At 27.9% G+C, this 17,117-nt stretch overlaps 1 protein-coding gene across 1 annotated transcript in view; it reads left to right on the top strand.

Annotated features, from left to right (window-relative positions):
• Octalpha2R (alpha2-adrenergic-like octopamine receptor) overlaps nucleotides 1–17,117 on the top strand; it is a 317,014-nt gene that overhangs the window by 71,980 nt on the left and 227,917 nt on the right. The window lies entirely within an intron of this gene.

Here is a 17,117-nt window from a genome sequence, read left to right as displayed (position 1 = left end):
TTATAAGCACGGATAGATTAGACCATTATGGCAAAATATAAAAAGTAAAATATTAATAATTGGTGTAAGGTACATTTTCTATATATACGAGCTGATTCGTTGCGATCTTTATGATGTATAGACTTAAAAGTTTGCTGATTTTAACGCAAGATTCATGCGTAAGTAGATCTTACGTAGCATAAAAATAATTTTAAATATTTTAAAATAACCCATGCATTTTCTCCGCAACTATATGATGCACTAATTAACTATTATATTACTGATTGAAAGGGTTTTAAAAGTATAGTTAAGTCCCTTATAGTAGATGGACAACATAACTACACCCATCCCTTGATTTACTCGGTAGATACGTTTTTTGCAAACCCCGCGTATAAAAAGGCAAGGAACTTATAAAAAATCATAAGATAAGTTCCAGTATATGAAAAACCGCGTAAATAAAGACATTGATTTCATATTAAATTTGAAGATACGTTCCGAAAAATCCGCGCAAATAAAAGTAGTTTGTTAAATAAAAAATATTTACTTAAAATTATATTTTTTAAATTGTATTTTTAGCATAAATTCCTTTTTTAAACAGCAAAACATTTTAACTTTAAACTTCGTACAAAACTAAAATTTATTCATCCTCATTTTCGCTTCTGTCATGTAAAATTTTAAGCATTTTTTCATAACTGGTTCGAAATCGCTTTCATCATTATTAGAAGAACTCGTCAGTTTAATTCTACAATTAGCGGAAATATTCATATTAACTTAAGTAGTTTTTTTATTAAGAAATCCGTGATCTTTGATTGTTTTTGAGTGAGATGTGCAAATGTCACGTCACTATTGTTAAGCATTTAGGAGCAGTTCTTGTGACAGATAGACAACAAATATAAATACTGTTGTTTATAAATCATTTATTTAAAATAAAGCTATAAAAATAGTTTATAATGCAGTTTTTATACTAATTTTCACCAAATAATTTCAATTAAATTTTCACAAAATTATTTCAGTTTATTCGAATATGATTAATCATTTTATTTAAAAATATAAACATTTATTTATATTAGTAGTGATTAATTATAATAGTTACTGATCTTTTATTAACTTTATGCTGATACAAAATTTCTGACGCAATGAACTGAAATTCCGGACCAATTCCAATCGATCTGATTTTAGGTTATTAAATTATGGTATAGAATCCTAACTAAGATTTATTAACTTAAATATAGATGTAATGCTACTTTAGAATTATATTTCAAAAACTGATATTTTTTTATAATAGTCTTTCTATTTTATATTTAATTTAATGTAAAGAAATTTATTTTTATATGTAATATTCATACTAAAATAAAATAATGAGATAAAGAGGATCGAAGCTCATTTCAGTATTTCAATTTTAAAGCTTTTACGTGATTCAAAGCAGAAGGATACAAAAACAATAATTGAAGCATATTTTATTTTTTTTAAATATCTAGAAAATGTTATAAGCTAATTTTAATAATTATATTTTTAATATATACATATTTATTAAGTCATTTAGAAATAATTAAAGTGATTATGAATAATTAGTATTATTAATGAGTTATATATTTTATGCATATTAATAGAAAAAAATCCATACCGTCCTACTTGCCTTGTTTATTTTATCTATTTATAACGTATATTGCTACCATTAAACTTTCATACTATAAATAGTTTTATGAAGATCATAAAAGCTAGAGCGTGTTGTATTCTATCTTCTCCAATAAACTATTGATGCTTAATGAATATTAATATATATATTTTAGCACTGATATTTTTTCACAACGTTTGGCAAATGGCAATTTATTACATAAACAAAGCATGTATCCACCAAATAAGATATGCCACTTTTGTTTCCGTATTTGTATTCAGAGCGTTCTACTAACACAGTCGCACAGTTTATTCGTAAATTATGTATTCGAAAGGGACTGATGAAATTCTAAGATTGAATCTCCGGTCTGGCTTAATAGATGGAATTTCTCGGAGCGCGTTTTGAAGCTTTCTCAGGACGAAAAGTTTCATCGAGTGACCCGAACACGTGATAATCGGAAGAGAATAGATTAGAAAGTCCGAGAAGGAATAGTAATCTATCTGTTTTCTGTTGGTCGTAATATACGATTTTCTTGCTAAAAAAATATTTTTACTTAATATATAACTCAACACTGTCAATTTCTATATTATAATTATATAGTTTATATATAATATAATAGTAGGGATGGTATTTACAAAACTTTCTAAATAATTTCTGCTTTATATATCAATGTTGATATTGAAATTGCGTAAGTGCTCTATAGATTGTATTAAATAGCACATATATGAAGTATATATAAATATTTTTAATAAAGATTTATATATATATATAAAAAAAGAACAGAAAAATGATAAATCAATTTGGTTATAAACATTCGTCTTTAGTTTTGTGCGTTTAGTTAAATGCGGTGTAAGCTAACTAAAGACGAATTGCAGTTTGCTGCAATTTAGCTGTGGACATAATACATTTTGATCCAAAAGATGAAATTTAATTAAATATCACTTTTTTATCGTACTATGTTTCAGTATAAATTTACTTTAACGTACTAGAAATTAATGTAAGAGAGTCATTTATCTTTCCGATTAGTGTTTCTTAATATTCCGACTAAAGTTGCGTGCTAGTAAAACATTTCCAGGTTAGACTTAGACACTAAAAGAAAGTTTTATCAAATGGTGATGAATTTTGATGGTCGTAAAATTTAATTAAAATCATATTAATTCCCAGCGGGTTGGGGGATAAAGGCATAGGTCAGTTGAGCGAAGCACAATCAACACCCTCCTAGAGGTGGAAATGAAACTGGAGCTATCTAGAGGAGGCTTGTCATACTGAGTAATTAATCACAGGACGCCAGTGACAAGTGGATGTCTGAAAAATAGAAAAAAAATGTGTGACGTTAATTATTATGAAGGTGAAAATGCAAAAATATCTAATAAAATTATGGTAATTCGAGGGCTATAAATTTTGATTTATTATTTTCTAAGTATCTTGTTTTAATTTGCCCCTAAATATTATTTACGGTTTTTAAAAATATTTTTAATAGTACATTTGATTGATTTTACAAGCTCTATATCTTACAATATTACTAGCGTTTTTATCTGGCTTTGTTTTTAGATCTATTATATTCTTTAACAACAAATGTACATTACCAGTATGCGATATAAATTGCCAATGAAAGCAACAATTTTTGTTGTTCTCATTGGCAATTCATGTCACATGAAGCGGTTGTATGTGTGTTATATTTTAAGCAAAAGGGAAAGTCGACCTAGTTTAATTTAGGATAAAACACATTTTCTCATATAAATATGTCAATCAGTATCATTGCCTTCATCACCTACATATGTATACTAACTTATATTTAGTAAATACCTTCGAAACTAACTGAGTTCTAATATAAAAATCAAATTTATTAAAAGCATGATATACATATGTAGCTAGCAAGTTTGAAGATAAGTTTGTTCTAAGGCAATCTAATTGGATATACAAATTTTAAAAATCCTTTGAATAAGTCGAAACTATTTTAGAGTAAAATATTAGCACCAAAACTTTAGTTAGTAATTAATATTTGTAGTTATATTTTAGTTGCATAAATATATAACTGCCCATTATAATTTTCTTACTACGTGCACAGTAATATTCCGTGTAAAAATATGCCATTTTATTATGTCATAAATATATGAAAAATCTACTCGTCATATTGAAAACGTCAAGTCATAAAATATATGCTTTTGCTTGTGTCATAAACTATATGACTTACGATGAAGCTCGTTTAAATATATTTATATCACTATAATACATTGATTACTATTTTTTATGTATAAATATAATATTAAAGTATTTTGATTTGAGCGACACCTGGAGATTAAGCTGGTATTATATTATATATTTCTCCTGTTGATCGCTCGGAAAGTATTCGCCGGAACGACGCGTTTAAAATGGTCTCTTTTGTGGGTGAGGCTCTTTTGTAGGGTGAGAACGCCCTCAGACAAAGGATGAACGGTCATGCCATTGTCGTCGGGGAAGAAGTCTGACGTCGGGATATTATCTGAAAAGTTTCTCAAAGGGTGAAGACTCCGAGAGGCAACGCGCACGTCATATATATTATGAGACGCGTGAAAAGTAGACGTGACATTTTAATGGATATTTTTATAAATGTTTGGATTCCGTTTCTCGGAACTTTTTGGGATCCTAGAAATTAGACTTTGATAAATTTCGAAAATTCCTGAAGTGCGGAATTTTTTGCATTTTCAGTACGAAATTGATTTTATATTAATGTTTTAGTTATATGTATAAATTAGGGAAATATAAATTCTAAAGAATCTTTATAAATATAAATGTTGGAGAAAGAATTACAATATTATAAAATAATTGACTAACATAAGAGTTCTTTTCTTTATAATCTCAATGAGCAATTGACTTGATTGAAATCGTTTCTGTCATCTTCCCCATACATTTTTTAATCAAAGTTAAGATTTTTAAGTTAGCAATTATAGTATTGTTTTTCGCTTAATGCAATTTAATCTCTATTTGTTAGAAATAATAATACATTTATTTTATTTTAACGTTCTTGTTTTAATAAATTAAGCTCTTTATAAAAAAAATTTGTGCTACAATAAAGCTTTTTATTAAAGCTTAACGAATTCAGTATATTTAAAGAAAATGTCATAAATTGAAATATATGTCTTTTTATTAGAGTTTTTATGTGAATCATTATCAATTGTTGATATTTAACTATATGCAATCTCTGAGATTGTCCTTATTTTTTATAATCGCGGTTTTGTATATTGTTTTTTATTATTGTCATAATCAGCAGTATTTTTGCACATTTGCGCGATTTAATCTTGAACCTTAAAGAATATTTTATTATTTTTTTTAGATTTAAAACGGTATTATTTCAACTTAAAAAAATATTGAATTTTTTATGTTGTGAATAACTGACTTGTAAAGCAGTTAAAATAATATAATCTATACGGTTCTGTCAAAAGCTTCTAAAAGCCTTTCAATTGCTCAAGTAAACAAACGGGACGGTTAGGGTTGCTCTGCGAATTTTTAACGTTGTATTTTCTTAAAGTTACTGTTATTTTTTATTATGTTAATATATTATATACATATATTAAAAATGTATTTTTACATGCACATTGTTAAATACATCATCATAAATATGCTCATATTGATTGCTAAAATGCAAACCAGGACCGCCTGCATAATAATTTTTTTGTGAGCTTACTGTTGTGGGAGGTTTTTGCTTTGGAAAAATTTTGATAAGTGATTCGGATAAACGCTTACAAAAAATGAGTAATATATATATATATATTTTTTTATACTGAGTAAAATGAAATAGATTTAGGTGTTCATTGTGTCTTTTTTTAACAAGTCTTTAAAATTATCAAATATATTAATCATCAACTTTATAATAGAAAAAAAATTGTTATTGTTGCTCGTGACTTTTTTTAGCATATTTCATACAGTATTAATATTTTTTTTATACCTGCTGCAATAAATATATCGCGTTGTCTTATTTTTAAATTAAGGTATTGGAACATTACTAATTTTAACTAAGTAGACATTACAATTTCAAATTATTTGTGAGGTTCATATTTAAGTTAGGAGAGTAATAAATTAATTAATATTATTCCTTACAACTTTTCTGCTTATACTATGGCTTAAAAAATCGCATATACAATAAAAAAATTAAAGATGTTTATTGCAGGTCTTGATTCTTGAGAATCATAACCTATAACTATTTTTTGTTATAGAACTTTTGAGTCTGGTTATTTATTTACTTTTCTATTACTGTGTGTAGTTAAGAGTTCCTAACTCCCAAGTCTTTTTCTATCACATCGTTTAATTCAACATTTTTCCAGACAGTTCATTGCCACTTATCGTTAATACATATTGTGGTGTATTGTGATTCGATTGGGGCAACTTAAGCGATAAATAAATAAAGAAAACATCTATATGCTTTAAGAGCACTTTATTATTAATTTTATTGGAATCATACTTTACCAATTTTTTTATAAGATTGTATTGTGTAAGTTTTAAAAGCATGTGTCAATTGAATTGTTTGAGCTGGTAATGTTAGAATTAGGAGATATATTGCAATGTGTTTAAAATGTCTGTGTAAATATCTAAGATTTGTACTGTTGTCAAAATTTATTTTAAACATATTTAAAAAAAGTAAACAGGCGCTTAAAAATAAATTTTAATTATATATATTGTCAAAACTGTTGCTCATGAAACGATTATCAAAAACTATAAAAGCAGGCGCGAGATTTTTATCCCATTGAAATTAAGAAACTTGTTTTTAGACTAAATATGCGCATTGGGATCGATAGTGACTTGAGGTTAAAAAAAAATAAAGGGGTGTTCTTAGGTCATAAATAAAAATATTTTCTGGTTTATGTATTTAAGCTTTACAAATATCACTATTAATCAAAAAACTTAGATTATTGCTATTTTAATGGAATTTGTTATGATGCTGTGTTTGACGTATTTTCATTGAAACATATAACTAGGGTTAATTGATTACTACGTATATTTATCCGATAAGATTGAGCCGCACAAAAATAGGCCCCAATTCCATTTTGTGCGTATGTAGTATATGGAACTCAATTAAAACTATGACGAAAGTTCCTCCATAAACGAAATGGAATTTCAGATTCGTCGATGATTTACGCGGCATCTGGCGCAGACGGCGAAAATTTCCGATAAACAAGCGTTTATTCATCTGGATTCGGGATGTGTCCTTTAAGGACAGGTGATTTACGGTCAGCCGTAAACAGAACAATGTATAAATTTTATACAACCGACTCTGGCTTTATTGCCTGACCCCTTGCACCCCCTTTTCTGGGGGTGTTTTTTTTTAAAGATTGCGGCGCCGAAAGAATCTATGCACATTCGCGTGCTGTTACGAGCCGACGGTCGTAAACCTGCCGAGAAGCTGAGTTTGCATGCAAATTTGCGAATTCATGTGTTTTCCATATATTACAAATGATAATTTGAGACTCAAGCCCCTCTTGTTAGCGAGATCGGGATTGTTTCATCTCAATGAAAACATTCAGTTGTTTTTGTACGCAGCGATATCGTAGAATTAAGTTGTTTGGAAAATAATAGTCGATTCTGATCTCAGATGTCATGCTTTATGGTTTATATCTCATACTATATTATGTTATGGTAATAATTTTGAGTTTATAAAAAATAAAATAATGCGCTCTTTCTGAAAAATTATAGCAAGTAAAAAGAAGGGAGTGCGTCGATAAAGTATTGGGTTTTTGTAGCCTTGTAATATGATATTTTTTACTAAACTATTACACCAAATATTTTATTATGCTTAATTAAAATCTAAATGCATATTTACGTAATTTTTTTAATATATATTACAAATAAATACATAAATATTTACTTTATAATATAAAGTAACAGATCAGATAACACGTTGAGTAAATACCATCCTCTAATTTGCATTTAATACTTAACAAACATCTTTAACGCTGACTTACCTTTTGAGTATTTCCCAACCGTTGGTAATCCGATAAAAAACCCGATAACGACACTACAATTTCAATTAGTTATCGCCATATCAGTTTATTGCCGTAATTTAATAATATATTTAATAAAATTATCTTATACATTTAACAGTCTGGCTTCGCAAATGTAACTTAATAGTTTAAAAAAGACTGCGGATTTTTTAATGTTCATGAAAATATAAAGAACCGATCAACTATGTTCTGATCATACTCCCGTTGTACTCATGCTTAGTGAAAATATCATACAAAAATTATAAAATCCGTTTATAATTAACTGGAACAGACTCGACAAGGGACTGGATCATGTTGTATATGAATCAACGTGGCTGCTTCATTGCAAGTTCAGATGAGATGAACTCTTCTATGTCCCAAGTTAATATTTGAGTTATTTATAGAAGTATCTGATGTATGCTTAACATAAGCACTACCCTCGACGCGTAGGGCAATACGATCTTTTGTGAGAAGAGTGGTAGAAACAGATTGTTATTGTGTGTTACATTTTTATAAGAACGATTTTGTTGCGTAGTCTTGTAGCACATTCTGTCAATAAGACTTAATAAAATGTAGCATTTTTGGTATTTTTAAAGACACCTACTGACCTTTTTTATTGACCCATTTGAAAGACGCATTTATCTAATGTATCTAAATCTCCGATCGTCACGTACGTTTGTGTGAAGAATACACTTTTACGAAAAATCGTAAAAACTGATAATAATTTTTTTGTCACGAGCTAAATTTTCGCTTTACGGATGCTCGAAATTTTATATACATTTTCACTGGAATAAGGTTTTCATAGATGTTTCTTACCGCACGGATAAATATAGTGTAATATTTAAAATCGAGCTTAGTCATACATAGTGATATATGTTGATTGTAATCTGTAATAGTGGCTTATAATTTATAAAAATAAATGTAACGTATTGACAGACTTTGATCTATTTATTGGACTAACGCAACCAAATATTTACCTAATGTTATTTATTCAGATTATTTTGATTAAAATATGACAAAAATGTTAATGAATTTTAATTTTATATAAATCACAATCAATTTCCAAGTAACTAGTTATTTTTGCAGTAAAATTATTAGTAAAATAGTTATTGTGTTATGTTACATAGTATAAAACAATACTCGATTTATAATACATTACGTTAGTTAAAACCATATATTGTTTTTTAAACAACCTAATCCATACTGTTCAAAGTGTAATGCTATTAACTGAAGATATATTACAGCCCACTTGAACTCGCTAATTTATTGTATCAATTTAGCTTTTGAGTTTTGGCGAAAAAAGAAGCGTAATATGAATCATTATGTATTGAAGTGTATCATTAATTATTTAGTAGCTTTATTTAGCAAAGTCGTATTGATTTAATTGAATAAGTACATATGTGTTATAAAAAAATATAAACTCTAACGCAAATATCACACAATATATTCTTTAGTAATGTATTTTGTAACCCACTTGTGCACATCTTTATCCATCATAGCTTAGAAAGCTTACTGCTGCGAGTCGCTCACTGCCTTTTAAAATGAGGAAAAAAATACCACAAAAGATTTTTGTATTATATACATTGTGTGGATTTATTTTAACCCTGCTTGTATAGACAGCGACGCGGGTGCGGTTTTAATTTTTTCGGACTCTGTGGACTCTTTAATATAATACAATCAGAGGCATTGCAAATTTACATAATGAATGTCGAAGAGACGAAAGTTTTCACTGTGCCGACGAAAAGTTTTAACGACAAAAAGAAATTTTCCGACGAATCGACGCTGTACAAGCGTGTCCTTTTGAATTTTTCCGCAATTTGCACATGTTTATATAAATGAAACGAAACGACGCGAATTAATTGAAAATGTGCACGTGATTGTGACTACAATTTTGCCTTTGTTTCCAAACTACAATCGGAAACCAAACAACAGATACATAAAACCACCTACCGTTCCGCTCATTATCGGTTTCGCGTTAGATTCGAGTGATTTTTTATCGGTTTTGTGCTTTTGTTAAATATAATACGAGTCCAGAAGTATATCGTATAAGTAATCTAGATATATGTATCTGTGCTTTAATTCACAAAGTTTGTACTTATATTTGCCTCTTACTAAAAACTCATTAATGAAATACTCTTATGTATAATAATGTAAATGTAGTATTATAAACACTTATTTTAATGAGTTTTACTGTAAGTAGTATATTTTATAACACATGTGTAGATTTTTCAGATGCGTCTATACGCATAGTATAATAAATAAAAAAAAATTAACAACGCGATTAAGTATCAGTTAGATCGGACCCCCATACGAACCATTTTGAGATTTTCAGAAGAGTTAACGCTCTTAATTGCTAGGTTTTAAAGATTAAAAATTAAATTTTTAGTGTCATATAGAACTACCGAGCACCCCCTATACGTTCTGTATGGAAAAAAAAAATTTTTTTTTTACAAAATGGTGGCAAATGTAAGAATTAAAAGTGTCATAACTTTGCAAAATAAAATCCTACTGAAAAATATCGTATGCAAAAAGTGTTTAAAAGCTTAATTTGCATTTAAAAAAATTTAAAATTTTTTTTTTTTATTAAAAAACGAGTCTTATGGTAAATTAACCGGGCCCCCATACGAGCTTTTATGCGACTTGGCATATAGTTAACGTTAGTATTTGCTTCCTTTTAAAGATATAGACTTGAATTTTTGATACAAGATAGAGCTTTTGAATATACTTATGATACTGTTTAAAAAAATTAAAAAATTAAAAAAAAAGTTTTTTTTTCCTAAACACGTTTAGTTTTATGAGTCGATCGACCCACCATACATACGTTTATAAAACTTGCAATATATTTAAGGCCAGTGTGAGCTTATTTATACATATTTAAAGTTGAATTTTGGTGACAGTATAGAGTTCTTAAGCATCCTGTATATGTACGTGAAATTAAACGTTCAATTATTTTTTCCTATTTTAATTTAATTTGTTGAAGATAATTTAAAATAAAACTTTCTTACATATTTTATTTATATATATACATATTTAACTCAAAAACATTGATAATAAAATAATAACACATTATGATTTTTAATTCAATTTCTAACGTATGGTCACCCTACTCTTAAAACAGCCCTTATTTAGTATTGGTAACGTTCTCCTATCGGTGTAAACAAATTCGTGAAAAACTTTATATGTATGCATGCATGCGTACACGCACCCTTTTTTCCAACACAACAACGATGAGCGTTAACATCTTGGATGGACTATACACCAAGAACAGAGAAATATTGACAAAAATGCTAAATGTTTGCTTAAATGTGTTTATACACGCCGAGACGGTACTTTTAGCCCATATTTAACGTGTAATTATCGTTGAGTTTTATGTCGGATAAAATTTAATTTTCAGTCTGAAAATTGATAATAAACGAAACTATCGGCACGGAACGGCCACAAATGTTGTTATCTGACTTGCACGGGATAATTTCAAAAGACAACCAACAATGGACACGGATAAGTTTGTTTAAACAGTTCAGGGTTAACGGCTAACAATGTCCATTGTATCGGTAACGAAGGGTTTGAAAGTAAAATATGAAACTGTATTGTTCACAGGGCGGGCAAAAATTTAATAGAACTTTCAGATGACTACGACAAAGCGTTTATTCTTTGAATAATGCCCTAAATGTCTGGGTCGATTTACGGTAAATTAACATCGGACGCTACCCCAGATCAAATAACCGACTAGTCAAGTGGTTGGTTAAGGCAACTATTTGCCCGGTTGACGTTAATTCGGCAAACTCGAACAGAAACGCTAATAGGCCTTATTTCACACAACTGCCATAAATGTCTGCTATGTGGCTTAATAAGTTCATATGCACGCGGGTGAACGTCTCGAATCGCGTGACTTGCCACTATAAAACGCCTATTACAAAAATATGTTATTAGGAGAAAGGAGACTTCCTTATGATTATGCCCTCTCAAGTGTATTACGGTAATATAATAAACAGTCTGATTATTTTTTTGAGCAAATAGATTAAACACTACTTTAAACTTATAAAATAGAATTAACAAAACTGCCTGATAAATTTCACTATCAGCTACAGCAACAGTTTATTCTTGAATGTCATTGAATTAGCAGATTTCTCTCAGTATTTGCATAAGTCTTTTGCTTTAGTACACTGCATAGACAGCACCTAGAATTGACCTCCTACCTGGGTTGTCGCGAGCGGTCGTATAAGCCGGGTTAAAGAATTTATGGTCCCCAGCATCAGCAGTCTTAAATCTTTCTCGGCATACCCAATAAATTATCATTAAAAGAGCAAAAGTTTTTTAAAAAAAAATAGTATTGCATCAATTTTATTTGTGAGAAATAATTATTATTTTTGAAGAAGGCTTTTCAGCCTTTCTTCAGAAGTTAAATTACCTAAATTTTTAATTAACATAGGTAGAAATGAAAAAATATCTGAAAAAAAAGCAGGTCTTAAAATTATTATTATTTTTAAAGGATATAAAGCGCTTACAGTCTAGACTAATTTTGGTCTACAAGCGGTTTAGTCATTCATGATATTGCAATATAGAAATATATGATTTATTTCAATAGCACAATGATTTTTTAATAAAAAAAATATTTAAAAAGTAGGCATTTATACGCCAAAAATGCGCTACAACACAATCAATGTTCCTAAATTGATCAAAAAAAAGGCTAGTCACCTTAGCTGCACACCAAAAAGTTTTGATATTATTTAACTAAAGTAAAAATATATTTATAAATGACTTAAAAATGTAACGTAGTTTGCCAAAAACTAATTTTTATTGACGATTAGTTAAAAAATTATTCGTTCTTGTAACGCAGAAAAGAAATCATAATTTTACGCAGGAGCGCGGGAACGGTCAAATATGTGCCAAAAACAACCCTTTATTTAGACGCGCAAAAATTGAAAAGTAGCGGATAAATTAGATTTTGGTCCTAAGTAATGGATTGAGCATTCAATATATTTCAATGTTTTTTAATATTACTAGGTAAAATTTATTCTGTTTAAAAACATAATACAATAATTTATAAATGTTATAAATTTTATTAAGCATTATTTGTGCAAAAAATATTTTTATTATAACATATAAAATAAAAATATGTAATGTATAAATTTTCATAACATTTATACTATACTATTTTAATATATATATATATTTTGATTATATAGCACTTTAAGCTAGCTAATTAAATATAAAAACTAGATAAAAAAAACAGCATTGAGCTTCCAGTATTACCACATTCGCTAGTAACGGTAACTCACAATAGAAAAAGACCGATAGTTAATTTATAAAACCGCTACAACAAAATAATTGATTCTATTATAAAAATATATATTTTTAAACATTTGATATTTTATTTATCACTAAAGATTAGTGTATAGCAAGTTAATGCTATAAAGATTTATTACCCAGATTTATATAAAATGATACACGATAAACGAATATATCCTTATAGCTCATATTTTTTATTGCTATTTAAATATCCTATAACTAAAACTATATGTACATGTCATAAAAACTAGAAACAAATTTGATTTAAAATATTTTTGTGATAGAATAATTCAATACACTATAATTTCAGCGAAATGTATTGAAATAAAATATTTCTCTTAAAAAAAACTTAATTTGTTTAGTAAATTATATATTTTCCTATTGATATTACAGTCTTCTATATTTTACCTAGACTGTTCCTAAAATTATCCACAACTTTGAAACTATAATGACAAAATAAGTTTAATTTTTTATTAATTACATATCTGAAAAATATGGTGAATGCTTGATACCATTACAATTTTTATTTTATTTGAGTTGCGTTATTATTATTACAATTTACACGATTTAAAAGAAGTTGTTTAAATATAAATTATATAATAAAACTCTTAGCTGTAATTATTTGGTTGCGCTTAGCTGCTCATATTACACAATGCCTTTGATATCCCACCAAACATAAACCATTACCTTTTTGTGGGTTTCGGTCATGTAAGTATTTAAGGGGATTAGTTCGGGTCTGCCTATCCATTTTTCATCTTTTGTCATCAAAAGTTGCAAAAGGGGCTCGTGTTTTTGTATTACACTATAATAAACTTATGTTGAAACATGATCCGTTAAATTTGCAGCTGACAATTAATGAGAAACCCAAACGTCAAATCATATAAGTACGATAAATCAGTGGTTTAGTTGACGACTAATACCTGAAGGACTTGGGTTCAAATAATGTTTTTCAATTTCAATCGTCAATGGAAATTGGAATTAGTGATTAAAATCTAATTATAATTCCAATTGATCATACCGAATTAGGTTTAGAAATTTTATTAATTTCACGGAAGAATATCGTGCTGAATAATTAAAATAATATTTATCGTGGTATATATAAGTAATAATAATAGTTTATATATAATACATTTATGGACTGAATGTGTCTATTTTTGTACTATTAGACTTATTATTTTGTTATATGATTTATATCTACAACGCAATTTCCTTGATATTTTAAAGTTTTCAGATTAGCATTATTGACAAATAAATAATTATTTTTAGCATTCTGATTCTGCTTTATCAGTTAATAAAAAATCTTTAGATAATAATTTAGAATACAAGATGCATTTTTACCTTTTGTATCATGAATGATTATTGTTTTTATGTTCGCATTTTTATAAAGAAAAATAATATAGAAAATTTCAAGAGGTTTCTAATAATGGCAACAGATATGTAAAAATATTATATTTATAACAATAAAATATATAAAAATGATTATTATGTAGCAATATTAATTATTTTGATTTTAAATATTAATGTTTGTAAAAAGCCAATATTTAAGAATTTAGTTTGCCTTTCTTATATTTAATAAATGGGTTAATTTGCAGCGGTGCTTCAAACTTCCTTAAAACTCTCATGCTTGTCATTAATTATTTGGGGACCTTAGAACTATGTATATATTTACATAGTCTCAAGGATTTCTTAGAACTTTGGGTAGTCGAGTAGTTTTTGAAAAATAATATATACTTATATATTTAGATCATTTTCAGTTGCTCACATACAAACATTAAGCGTTCTAATTTTAAAATATTTTTGTTAAATTTATAATAGCATTAACTGGCAGTGAAATATGTTTAATATTATGTATATATATATTATAAATATAACATACGTACATTCGCAGTTGACTGGAAATAGAAGGTTGCCAAGCGTTTGTCCTTAAAAAACGTAAGCTTCTTAATTCGAAATTTAATTTGGAAACAATTACCGAGAATTCTCTTAGTACCAAAAGAGGGTCCAATCAAAATATAAAATGATTGTTACGCCGTTCTAGAGAGTTTCGATATTGCTCGTAATTCAATTAAAAAACGAATAATCTCCCGAGAAGATTTTATTAAACTTTCGCTGCCGAACAACAAGAAGAAGTAACTTTTGGACAATTTTCTCGCGTCGACCTCTGTTTTGTTTATTCGATTTTTTCTAAGATTAAAAATAAAATCATATTTTTATACGTTGAGCGAAAAAAAGCAATATTGTTAAACAAACACTCTCATGATAAAGTTTGACTTTGCGCTGTTTTCCATTACATTAAACTTTTGTGTTAAATTTAACCAGAACTCTGCGTTTGAAACAATTGTATTAATATCTTTGCCGTTTTATTTTTATCGCGAATAATTATAAGCTTTGTTTATTTTTTTATAAAAAAGTTTAAGAGTGTCCGCATCAACTCAATCCTGATATTGTTTACAACTTAAGCGTTTTAGTCTTACGATTAAAGTAACATTTTTTACTCTAAAGTTCTGTTCTGAAAAAAACACATGTTTAATAAATTTAATTAAATCATTTTGTAATTTTTACAAAAAAAAAATGTTTCATATTTAAATTTTTGGTTAAATCAAGTAATTTGATTTCACTACTTAATTAAAATAATATTACAAAATATCATTATTTTTCTGTTCTGGTAGTAATACAAAATAATGCAATAAAATATTTTATACAAATTCTAAAACATTTCATTAACCCGTTTTAAAATATAAAAAAATCGCAATTACATACTCTCAAGTATCGGTTTTAACGGCATATACTTAATTAAAAACATAAACATAAAATGCTGTAGCACATATTAATTTAAGTGCCCAAACTTAAATTCCAATAGCTTCAGATCTCCAATCAAGTAAGTTAGATATCAGCTAATTTAAACTTAACGATAAACTATTAGTTTGGGTATTTTCTCTCTTTTTTATACGCAGTTAAAAGTTTTACGTATTCTTCGTTAAAGTACTTGATTATTGTTTTTGGGTTGATTTATTTGGTGAAAAATAAACTTGTATTTTTTTCTCTCTCAAATATGTATGACTACGTATTTTTTATATTTTTAACTTTTAATAAATTAAAAACCTATTTATTATTTTCTTTATCATTAAACTAATGACATAGAAAAAAATAATATAGACATTAATAAAATAAATACATCTGTTATGATTATTTAAAAAAATTCTGTGCTAGTTAAATTTGTAGATACAATTTTATTATTATTAAAAAATATATAATTATTGTTTTTCATGAGTCCAAAATCGAAATCAAACATAAACCATTGTTTTCTAATATTTTTTATGCTCGTTTTCTTTCGATGCTGTGTTGCGTCCAGAAAATTCATTTTTCACCGTTTTATGACACAACGTAATTTATGACGTTACGTGAAAGCGAAAAGGGAAAAATCGCGCGCTGCTTCAATTGTGGGTGTGTCAAGACACTCCTTTTGAAAAGCTTGCTTATATATTGCGTTTTATACGAAAAGTTTATTATTATATCCCCAGCTTTCACATCTTACAGTTAATAATGATGAATCGGTAACACGAAGCGATTATTCGCAGACGACGAGACGAGTGTTTTTATATGTCGTTTTCTACAATAGAATTAAAAGTGTATTATCATGTATTTGTTTCAATGACGACGGTAAATTTATTTATAAAACATAGTCTATATAATATAATTTATCTAAGATCTAAAGGATGTTGTTTTTTAATATTTCGTCATGGAAAAATAAAATGGAGAATTATAATAAAACAGGACATAACATAAATTATTAGATCATGTAAGGTCGTGAAATATCTATTTTCAGCTCAATATCCTGAGCTATTAACTTTAAAATAATAATTAAACACCTAAATCAGGTACATAGCTTTTTACTACATAGGTTTTTATGTTAATAGAAATATAAAATTGAGTTTTGTAGTATTTTTACGAGTATCTTGAGTGCTGTTGAAGACGCAATTCAACCCATTCACGATTTGAACAAAACACTTTTATTAAATTGTAGATTTTTGTGTATATAATAATAACATAAGGCTTAAAACTGAGTATTTGCGTAATTAGATTTTATAGTTTGCAAAGCACGGTATCTAGGGGCGCAGACCCTCGACGACGCGCAGTTTTTGGGCTATGATTGGCAAGATGTGCTGGTGTCGTTGTCTTTAAGAAGATGAAGTGACCCACACTTCTAGCTGATCTTCTAAAGAGGGCCCCGCTACGTGTATGTAGCAGAAAATGCTACGGTCTTAAGACCCCTGTCAGGA

Source organism: Plectrocnemia conspersa, unplaced genomic scaffold (genome assembly GCF_051122295.1).
Source record: "Plectrocnemia conspersa isolate PC_06_02 unplaced genomic scaffold, ASM5112229v1 ptg000012l, whole genome shotgun sequence".
In the NCBI taxonomy this organism is placed as follows: Eukaryota; Metazoa; Arthropoda; class Insecta; order Trichoptera; family Polycentropodidae; genus Plectrocnemia; species Plectrocnemia conspersa.
This window is presented reverse-complemented; position numbering and strand designations above follow the sequence as displayed.